The sequence below is a fragment of the Trichosurus vulpecula genome, chromosome 7 (assembly GCF_011100635.1).
Source record: "Trichosurus vulpecula isolate mTriVul1 chromosome 7, mTriVul1.pri, whole genome shotgun sequence".
NCBI lineage: Eukaryota > Metazoa > Chordata > Mammalia > Diprotodontia > Phalangeridae > Trichosurus > Trichosurus vulpecula.
Window position 1 is genome coordinate 259,796,530 of NC_050579.1, and position 11,166 is coordinate 259,807,695.

Below are 11,166 nucleotides of genomic sequence, written 5' to 3' on the forward strand. Positions count from 1 at the left end.
GTTCAGGACTAACCAAGTGGGTAAATTTCCTGTTAGAAAGGAGATAGCACAATGGGGAAATTGAGTCAAGAGGCTCCTGCCTTAGGCCACACCTCAACTTTTCCCAAAGACAAATATCCACCTGTAGCAGTTCTCAGACTGCAGCACATGCCTTTTTCTACTGTTAGCTTCATGACAATTCAGACTACCATCTCTATAATCAAAAACTCAAAGCATGGGGGGGCAGAGGCAAGATAGGGGCTGGAAAGCAGGGACTTGTGTAAGCTCCCGCGCAGGTGCCTCCAAAAACGTATAAAAATGGCTCTGAATAAATTATAGAGCTGCAGAACCCACAAAATAGCAGAGGGAATCAGGGCTCCAGCCCAGGACAGCCTGGATGGTTGCTGGGTAAGGTCTATCATACCCAGCTGGGAGCAGAGTGGAGCAGAGCTCAGCGTGGTCTGTGCCCAGACCAACCAGACAGGGAGCCAGGGGGAACAGGCCCTAGCACCCTGAATCAGTGAGCTGTGGCAGTTACCAGACTTCTCAACCCACAAACAACAAAGACAACAGAGCCGATTAGTGGGAAAAACTGCAGGGACAGAATGAAAGGAGTTCACGGTTTGGCCACCACCCTGGGGGCAGCAGAGGTGGTGCAGCTCTGAGGATTACAGCTGCAGTTGCTTCTGGCCCCAGGCCCACCTGGTGGGAGGAATTAAGTGGCAGATCAGAGCAGGAGTGCAGAGCCTGATTAAGGTCTGAGTCACAGTCCAGGTTGGTGGTTCTTAGGGGAGGAGGAGCACCTGTGTGGCAGAGCTTGCTGTGTAGAAATAGCTCTGAAAACAACAGCACAACCCCTCAAGCTTGGCACAAAGTACTCTCTACTCTACAAGCAGTCATACCCAACAAAAAACTCATGGGTCAAGTAGTTGGCTGGGAACATGAACAGGCAGCGAAAATGTGCTCAGATTCAGTCTCAGACTTTGGAATCTTTCTTTGGTGACAAAGAAGACCAAAACATACAGCAAGAAGTCAACAAAGTCAAAGAGCCTACATCAAAAGCCTCCAAGAAAAACATGAACTGGTCTCAGGCCATGGAAGAGCTCAAAAAAGATTTGGAAAAGCAAGTTAGAGAAGTAGAGGAAAAATTGGGAAGAGAAATGAGAGGGATGCAAGAAAACCATGAAAAACAAGTCAATGACTGGCTAAAGGAGACCCCCCAAAAATACTGAAGAAAATAACACCTTAAAAAATAGACTAACTCAAATGGCAAAAGAGCTCCAAAAAGCCAATGAGGAGAAGAATGCCTGGAAAGGCAGAATTACCCAAATGGAAAAGGAGGTCCAAAAGACCACTGAAAAAAATACTATCTGAAAAATTAGATTGGAGCAAGTGGAAGCCAGTGACTTTAGGAGAAATCAAGATATTATAGAACAGAACCAAAGGAGTGAAAAAATGGAAGACAATGTGAAATATCTCATTGGAAAAACCACTGACCTGGAAAATAGATCCAGGAGAGATCATTTAAAAATTATTGGGCTACCTGAAAGCCATGATCAAAAAAAGAGCCTAGATATCATCTTTCAAGAAATTATCAAGGAAAACTGCCCTGATATTCTAGAGCCAGAGGGTAAAATAGAAATTGAAAGAATCCACAGATCACCTCCTGAAAAAGGTCCCCAAAAGAAAATTCCTAGGAATATTGTTGCCAAACTCCAGAGCTCCCAGATCAAGGAGAAAATACTGCAAGCAGCCAGAAAGAAATAATTTGAGTATTGTGGAAACATAATTAGGATAACACAAGATCTAGCAACATCTACATTAAGGGATCAAAGGGCTTGGAATATGATATTCCGCAGGTCAATGGAGCTAGGATTAAAACCAAGAATCACCTACCCAGCAAAACTGAGTATCGTACTTCAAGGCAAAATATGGATTTTCAATAAAATAGAGGACTTTCAAGCTTTCTCAGTGAAAAGACCAGAGGTGAATAGAAAATTTGACTTTCAAACACAAGAATCAAGAGAAACATGACAAGGTAATCAAGAAAGAGAAATCATAAGGGACTTACTAAAGTTGAACTGTTTTGCTGTTTTGTTTACTTTCCTGCGTGGAAAGATGATGTGTATAATTCATGAGACCTCAGCATTAGGGTAGCTGAAGGGAACATACATACATATATATATATATATATATATATATATAGATATATAGATATATAGATATAGATATAGACAGAGGGCACAGGGTGAGTTGAATATGAAGGGATGATACCTACAAAAATAAAATCAAATTAAGGGATGAGAGAGGGATATATTGAGAGAGGGAGAAAGGGAGAGATAGAATGGGGTAAATTATGTCGCATAAAAGTGGCAAGAAAAAGCAGTTCATTGGAAGGGAAGAGGGGGCAGGTGAGGGGGAATGGGTGAATCTTGCTCTCATCAGATTTGACTGGAGGAGGGAATACCATACACACTCAATAGGGTATCTTACCCCACAGGAAGGAAGGAGGAAGGAGATAAAAAAAGGGGGGATGATAGAAGGGAGGGCAGATAGGGGGAGGAGGTAATCAAAAGCAAACACTTTTGAAAAGGGACAGGGTCAAGGGAGAAAATTGGATAAAGGGGAATAGGCTAGGAAGGAGCAAAATATAGTTAGTCTTTCACAACATGAGTATTGTGGAAGGGTTTTGCATAATGATATGCATGTGGCCTATGTTGAATTGCTTGTCTTCTTAGGGAGGATGGGTGGGGAGGGAAGAGGGGAGAGAATTTGGAACTCAAAGTTTTAAAAACAGTGGTTCAAAAACAAAAAATAAAAGTTTTTGCATGCAACTAGGAAATAAGATATAGAGGGAATGGGGCATAAAAATCCATCTTGCCCTACAAGAAAGTAAGGGAAAAGGGGATGGGGGTGAGTGGGGTGACAGAAGGGAGGGCTGACTGAGGAACGGAGACATCTTGCCATCTTGGAGTGGGGGGGAGGGTAGAAATGGGGAGAAAATTTGTAATTCAAACTCTTGTGAAAATTAATGCTGAAAACTAAAAATATTAAATAAATAAATAATGAAAAAAGCAAGAAAACCCTCAAAACACCATTAAACTATAGTCCCAAGATTTTTTACCTCAAATAGCAAAATTTCAGTAATCATAGCTTACAGCTGGAATGTTACTAATTTTCTCATGTTTTCCTAGCAGTTACATTTCATTTATCCTTTATTTATAAATCAAAACTAACCACATTCTGGGATTCCAGACATACAACAAATACCTGATAGTTGATTCATATTAATGTACTGAAGTTATATCTTTAAACCACCCTATACATTTTCATAATTTTGTAAATGGTAGCCAAAATTTTTCAAATGAAAACTCCTAATTATAGTAAATGTGTAAATTCCCCTCATTTGATAAGGAAGGGGAGAAAGAATCCTATTTTCTCAAATGTAGATCCTCAAACTTCAGTATTTTAGATTTTGCAACATACAGTCAGTAAGGCTGATATGATCTTGTGACCCTGCCTGTGTACAAAGTCTTAAGGGTCGTCACAGATAAGGGTATCTTAAAGGGTTCATGCTACTTTTTCCCCAAACAGTAAATTATTGTTATTTTGTTATTTTTATTTATTTTAAAACAAAATATACCCCATTAAATATTTAACAGCTTTCAAATATATTTACCAGATTTTAACAGCTTAATTCATAATCTAACAGCATCCAGACAAAAATGTTGTTTTTCTAACAATATTTCTAATAATTTTCCAGTTTTCACAGTGTAAGAGAATTTAGAAACACAATAGTAACATAAACAAAATCGTATGTTTAAAACATGAAATAAAACATATTAACAGTCAGATGATATCCATTCAGTCTAATACATTTCCAAATTATCTTATGTTAAAAAATGATTAATCTTAACCCCTTTGGCATTTTATACTAATCACACGAAAAAATCCAGTATAGAATCCAATTAAAGAAATCATCATAGTTGACATCTATATAGTGCTTACCATATGCTAGTCACTGTGTTAAGCACTTCACAATCATTATGTCATTTGGATCCTCACAACAGCCCTGGGAGGAGGATACCATTATTCTTTTCCTCTTTGCAGATCAGGAAACTGAGGTAAACAGAGATAAGGCAACTTGCTTAAGATCACACAGCTAATACATTTCTGAGACTGGAATGTAACTCAGGTTTCCCTGGATTTTTCCAGTGAAGTGGGAGGACTGTGCAAGGTCACCAGCCCCACCTCTCCTCCAGAGCCATCTGGATCCAGTGACCAGATATTCATCAGGATGACTGGAGATGACCCAGGATGCAATGGGAGACTGTGGCCCTTTTAGGCTAAGGCCTTTTCACATACTCACCTAGGGTGAGGCAATGCCCATTCAGTGAATAGGCCTCTTTAAGAAGTAAGTCAAGGGATGGCCCCTTTAATTAGAAAAAAAGGAAAAAAAAATCAAACTGGGAAGGGAAGACCCTTAGGGTTGCTGTTCCAAAGAGAAACAGTTACCATTGACATTTACTCTAAGCCCTCCCTCACTCAAATCAAAATCAACTGCAAGTCATGTCATCCCTTCCCTGATGCCATGGTCCTCTTCGAAAACGAAGGACAAACACAACCTGTGAGTCGACCCAGCTGCCGGAATGGGGACCTAGCTCGTTGGGGAACTCAGGTCATCTTCTCCCTCTCCCTCTCCTCCTTTTTCTCCTCTCGAAAGGAAGGTCAATTTTGTTGGCTAGAAGCTGCCCGCTTAACTTAGGGTTTACTGGCTAGATTTGTTTCTTTCCAATTTGGTAGATGTCTGAAGAACACTCAAGGTACCAGGCCCTGCCCTGATGACCAACTACGTTTCCAAAGGGAGACACAGGGAACTTTGCCATTACAAAGCTAAGCGCTACCGTATCCCTGTTGTACGCCCTTTCCGTTTTAGGGCAAAGTGAAGCTCCTTTTGTTCATTCAATGGTTCAATGACTTAACAATTGTTTCATTTCATCTCAAAGGCGACCTTGAACTTAGAGGGTGCTGATATTAGATAAGTCTGTGTAACCCCTGTGTCTCTCCCATGAGACCCCCACATGAAACAAAAGTTTCTCCAACCCCCAGTACACTTTGGGGCGCTCCTCAAGCCTCTGGCTCCTTGTCCCCACCCAGACGGTGTGAGTACTTTACTACTAGAAAACCACCCAGGGTGTAACCCTTGCAGGCTCCTGCGTAATTCATAAGGCCCAGAGACTGAACAGGTTTGTCTACCAGACAGATAAATGTAATGTAGGGATTATGGGAAAAGACAACACCTACCTACTGAGCAACCTCACTACTAACGCCCTTTCAGAAGGACCCTAGCAAATGCTTTGTCTAGTATGACTCTCGAGTACATTCCTCAGACCTGCTCTCTCCTACTAAGGTATGTTCACGTGGCTATTGTCATCAAATTGCCTCGAATTATCTGTAGCTCCTACCAGATGAGGGTGTCATCATCGCTCCCTCTCTTTGTCCTCAGTTATTCTGCTTCCACTATATCATGTAGTCTCTCTCTCTCTAACAATAGTTCTCCAGCAGATGGTATTAATCTTCTATTATTCTACCTGATTTCACGTCTTTTTCATCCCTATATCTAGAATTCTTAGACAGATAGAACACTAATTAAGCATTTGCTATCCGCCAGATACTGTACAAGCAAGCAAAAGTGTGAGCACACATAAGGGGCTGGGGGAGGAATAGCCAAACATCCCCATGGTTTGAAACTGTTGCCCAGGAAGTAAGGAAGAGGCCTGGTTCCTGGTGAGATAACCACTTCTTAGAGCCCAGATTCTAGCAAAATGAAACACTTCATAGTCCTTGCTAAGAAGTTAATATAAGGTTTACTTAGCCCTAGCAGGAAAAGGATATCTAGGGAAGATACAGCATTGATTCATCTGAGCCTGATCGAGTCTGCTATTCAGAAGTCTCAGGAAGCAACTCTTCACTTTTTTCTAAAGAGACCAGGAAGCTGAGCCTTAGTCATCTTAGCCAATCATTTCTCTGGGACAGTTTCAACACCTTTTAAGTTTCCACTTTTAGAGCCTTAGGAAAAGCTAGCCTAGTTTCACAGACACTGCAACGGGAGCCCTCCGCTTCAGTTGGTCAGCGTGCCAAATGCTGCCACCCTCTCCTTCCCCACGTCCCCTGCTGTCTACATTGCAACTTCTAGCCCAGCCATGGCCGTGGCAATGGCCAACCCCATCATGTACTCTGACACTTGTGTCAAATAATAAGCCCCTAGACCAAGTTTCTTTCAAGCTATTTGAAGACAAAGGTCTAAAAACAACAGACAACTTCCCTGCTCTGAGAGCACTGGAGAGAAAAGATTTGGATATAAGGAAATCTGCTTTCACATTCCTGGGGTTCGTGTGCTAGGATGGCAACTTCATATATCATAATGGCACTGGTGGCAAGTCCATCCACAGACTTTGACAGAGAAATTTGCTGACTAGAACTTCATCCTGAAGTACACTGGTCCTAGCATCTTGGCAAATGGCAAATCCTGGACCCAAAACAAGTAACCCCCAATTTTTCATCTGAACTGCTAAGTCTGGTTGGATGGCAAGCACCTTGGTTTTTGACCAAGTGAAAGAAGGCATGAACATCATGAAAGTCATCAAGCACTTCAGGTCCCAAAATGACAAGACAAAAAAGAAGATCAACATTGCTGACTGTGAAATTTTGTTTTCTTTGGATTTGATTTTTGTCTTAACCACTAAACCATTAGCCTCTGTAGCTAAGGACAGCACTCCCAAATCTTGTTGTCTCTTATATCCTGCAATCTTTGTGTTCTCACTTGCGGCAGTTCTCTTTGGATTCCATTTCCCTTTTCCTTCCATAAGTCTGGCTAGACTTCAGAGTTAAGTTTATGATTATGAAATAAAAACTGAACTACCAAAAAAAAAAGAAAGGAAAGCGAGGCTTGCCCATCTCAGTATCTATCTTCCTATTACTTCCACCCCTTGGTGGCAAGTTTCTTAAAGGATGTCTAGGGCAATGGTGCCAAACTAAAATGGAAACCACACATAAGGATCCCTCCAGGCCATATACCAGTTGTTTCAGTCATGTCTAACTCTTCCTGACCCATTTGGCATTTTCTTAGCAAAGATAATGGAATAGTTTGTCATTTCCTTCTCCAGCTCATTTTTACAGATGAGAAAACTGAGGCAAATAGAGTTAAGTGACTTGCTCAAGTTCACATAGCAAGTAAATGTCTGAGTCCAGATTTGAATTCAGGTCTTTCTGCTTCTAGGCCCAGCACTCTATTCACTGTGCCACCTAGCTGTCCTATATATTGACTTAGAAAAATAAGTATTAATATTATCCATGTTTTATTGTATCTTTCATTTTGTTAAATATTCCCCAGTTACATTGTAATCTGGTTCACTCCACTGTTGTGGGACCTTCTGCTGCTAACTGGTCATGTGTTTGACACTTCCACTTAAATGGCCTTAGGTCTGTTACTGGACAACCCTAATCTAAGGAATGCAAGAAACCTGGCATAGGCAGCCCTGAAAAAGAAAAAAGAAAACTAGAAAGATAGCATAAATAAAAGACAAGAAATGAATAAGAAATGAACAAGAAATATCACTCTCACTGTAGCTAACTGTGAGAGAATCTTAAAAGACCAGAAATATCAGTCCTTGCATTCCTCCCTTCCCCATACCCCCAAACTACACACTTTGAAAGGAAAGAGTTTTAGATCAACATATTCTGGCTACTACGTGTGATAGTTGATGCCAGTCTTTGGCAGTTTCCGTCCTTTATGCACCTTGCACCAGAGGATCTATAACTAGGAATAACACTGTAACACTACCCAGTATTTCCTGGCCCATCAACTAGGACTTCTCTCTCTTTGGGAGTGGGGGGGTGAGGGTGAGGGCAGGGATGGGAAAGGAAAAAATTTACCTCCTTGGAGGATGATGAGAAAATACTTCCATTCTTCTATTGGGGCTGGGCAGACAGTTTCAGGTCCCCCTTCACCAAGAAAGCAAGCTACTTCCCAACAATGAATGCCAGGCCCTTGGTCCTTAAGCACTCCCTAAGGAAGAAGGAGTCCAACGGCCACTGGATACTGTACTGGTAACAACACAGAAGGACCTCATCATTTCCGGATCACCCTAAGCCAAAAGATTATACTGGGCTTGTCTTTTGCTACTTGGCCTACTCTGCTAGGGCCCATATGACTGACCATTCTGCTGCTGTTAGGGTATGCCCTACATGGAGCCTGCTATTGCTCCCCATTGCCTCTGAGGCTTGCACTGTTGCCATCTGTCACTGATATAAGGACTGTGCCATTGCCCACTGCCACCAGGGCCTAACCTTTTGCTGTCTGCTGCCACGGCTACTGTTGTGGCCCATGTTGTTTCCGGGGCTCCACACCTCCCTCCTAACACACACACACACACACACACACACACACACACACACACACACACTTTGCCTAGGCCAAGCTTTGCCACCTGTGCGTAGCATTATAACCTGGAGCGCTGACATGGGTGCTGCCGCTGCCTTCCTTTGCTGGGCAGGTGTCACCACATAGAACCTGACTCTTCTCCCTATTTCATACAGGGTATAGCACTGATCTCCTGTGCCAAGCTGGTGCTGCTTTGGACACTGCAACTGCTTCCTTGCACCAGGCACTGCCATTTCTAGGGCCTGACTCTGCCTCCCTTTCCTGAACTGGTGATATTCTCCTATACCAGATCTAAGCAATTCCCCCACATCTCATCCTGGGGGCTCATGCTACTTCTCCCCAGTCAGGAGGACCAGAGTCACTATTTCTGGAGCCTAATCTCTATCCCCCATGCTATCAATGTCCCCTATGCTAGGTAGGCCTGGTGCCACACAATTCCCCCCTGCTCTCACCCCTCACTAGTGTTACATGCATGTCGTCCCACGTCTTGGGCCAGGATGTCAATGCCCTTAGCTGATCGATAACATTGATGAAGTAAAAAAAGACCACACAGAAGACTCAAGCAACTCCAAGGTATTCTGACCAGCTGGGTCTGGGTTGGGTTCCTCTTCCTGTCAGTTGTCATTCTCTCTGATGTAAGAAATTCCTCCCGCTGCCATTCAGCCCTGAAAATAGACTTTGAAAATCAGAGGGGGTGGGTTTGGGGGGTGTAAAACCTACAGTGTTTCCCTTCACCTCTTTCTTTAGTGCACAGATTTTTTTTAAATTGTAAATTATCTTGCATGAAAATGGCAAGAAAAAGCAGTTCTGTTGGAAGGGAAGAGGGGGCAGGTGAGGGGGAGTGAGTGAATCTTGCTCTCATGGGATTTGACCTGAGGAGGAAATAACATACACACTCAAATGGGTATCTTACCCCACAGGAAAGAAGGAGGAAGGAGATAAAAAGGGGGGGACAAAAAAGGGGGGACAATAGAAGGGAGGGCAGATAGGGGGAGGAGGTAATCAAAAGCAAACACTTTCAAAAAGGGACAGGGTCCGGGGAGAAAATTGAATAAAGGGGGACAGGATAGGAGGGAGGGAAATATAGTTAGTCTCTCACAACATGAGTATTGTGGAAGGGTTTTGCATAATGATACACGTGTGACCTATGTTGAATTGCTTGCCTTCTTAGGGAGGGTGGGTGGGGAGGGAAGAGGGGAGAGAATTTGGAACTCAAAGTTTTAAAAGCAGAGGTTGAAAAAAAAAGTTTTGCATCAACATTCATTAAGGAAATTGCTTGATAGTTTTCTCTGTTTTCACTTTTCCTGCTTTAGGTATCAATACCATATTTGTATTATAAAAGGACTTGGGTAGGACTCCTTTGCCTATTTTTCAAATAGTTTATATAATATTGGAATTAACTGTTCCTTAAATGTTTGATAGAATTAACTTGTAAATACATCTGGTCCTGGGGATATTTTCTTAGAGAGCTCATTGATGGTTTGTTCATTTCTTTTTCCAAAATAGGATTAAGTATTTTATTTCCTCTTCTGTTAATTTGAGTAGTTTATATTTTTGTAAACATTCATGCATTCCATTTAGATTTTCAGTTTTACTGGCATGTAATTGGACAAAATAACTTTAATATTTGCTTTAATTAAATCTTCATTGATCATGCAGTCACTTTTAATTTTGATACTAGCAGTTTGCTTTTCTTTTTTTTAAAAATCAAATTAATCAATGGTTTGTCCATTTTGCTGTTGCTTTTTTTTAACCATAAAACTGACTCCTAGTTTTACTTGTTAGTTCAAAGGTTTTTGTTTCATTTTGTTTTTGTTTACTTTCAGTAATATTCATCTCTCTGATTTTCAGAATTTCCAATTCTGGTGTTTGATTGGGTATTTTTAATGTTATTTTTCTATTTTTTTAGTTGAATACCCAATTCATTGATCTGATCTTTCTCTCTTTTATTAATGCACAGATTTAGAGATATAAATTTTCCCCTATATACTACTTTGGCTGCATCCCACAAATTTAGTTATGTTGTCTCATCATTCTTTTTAATGAAATTATTGGTTGTTTCTATGACTTGTTCTTTGATCTACTCATTCTTTAGGATTTTATTATTTAGTTTCCAATTAAGTTTTAATCTATACTTCCATGGCCCTTTATTAAATGTAATTTTTATTACCTTATGACCTGAAAAGGGTGATTTAATATTTCTACTTTTCTGCATTTGGTTGTGAGGTTTTTATGGCCTAATACATAGTCATTTTTTTTTTTGTGAAGGTGCTACATACAGCTGAGAAGAAGGTATGCTTCTTTCTATTCCCATTTGGTTTTCTCCAGAGGTGTATCATATCTAGCTTTTCTTTTTTTTTTTTTGGAGGGGGGAAGGCAGGGCAATTGGGGTTAAGTGACTTGCCCAAGGTCACACAGCTAGTAAGTGTGTCAAGTGTCTGAGGCTGGATATCTAACTTTTCTAAGATTCTATTCATCTCCTTGACTTCTTTCTTATTTATTTTTGGTTAGATTTATCTAGTTCGGGGGGGGGGGGAGTTGAGGTCTACTACAGTTTTATTGTCTATTTCCTCCTGTAATTCACTTAACTTTTCCTTTAAGAATTTGGATCTATTCCATTTGGTGCATATATGCTTAGTATTGCTATATTACTTCATTGTCTATGTTGCATTTTAGCAAGAATTTGTTTCCCCGTTTATCCCTTTTAATTATTTTTGCCTTTGTTTTTGTCTGAGATCAAATTG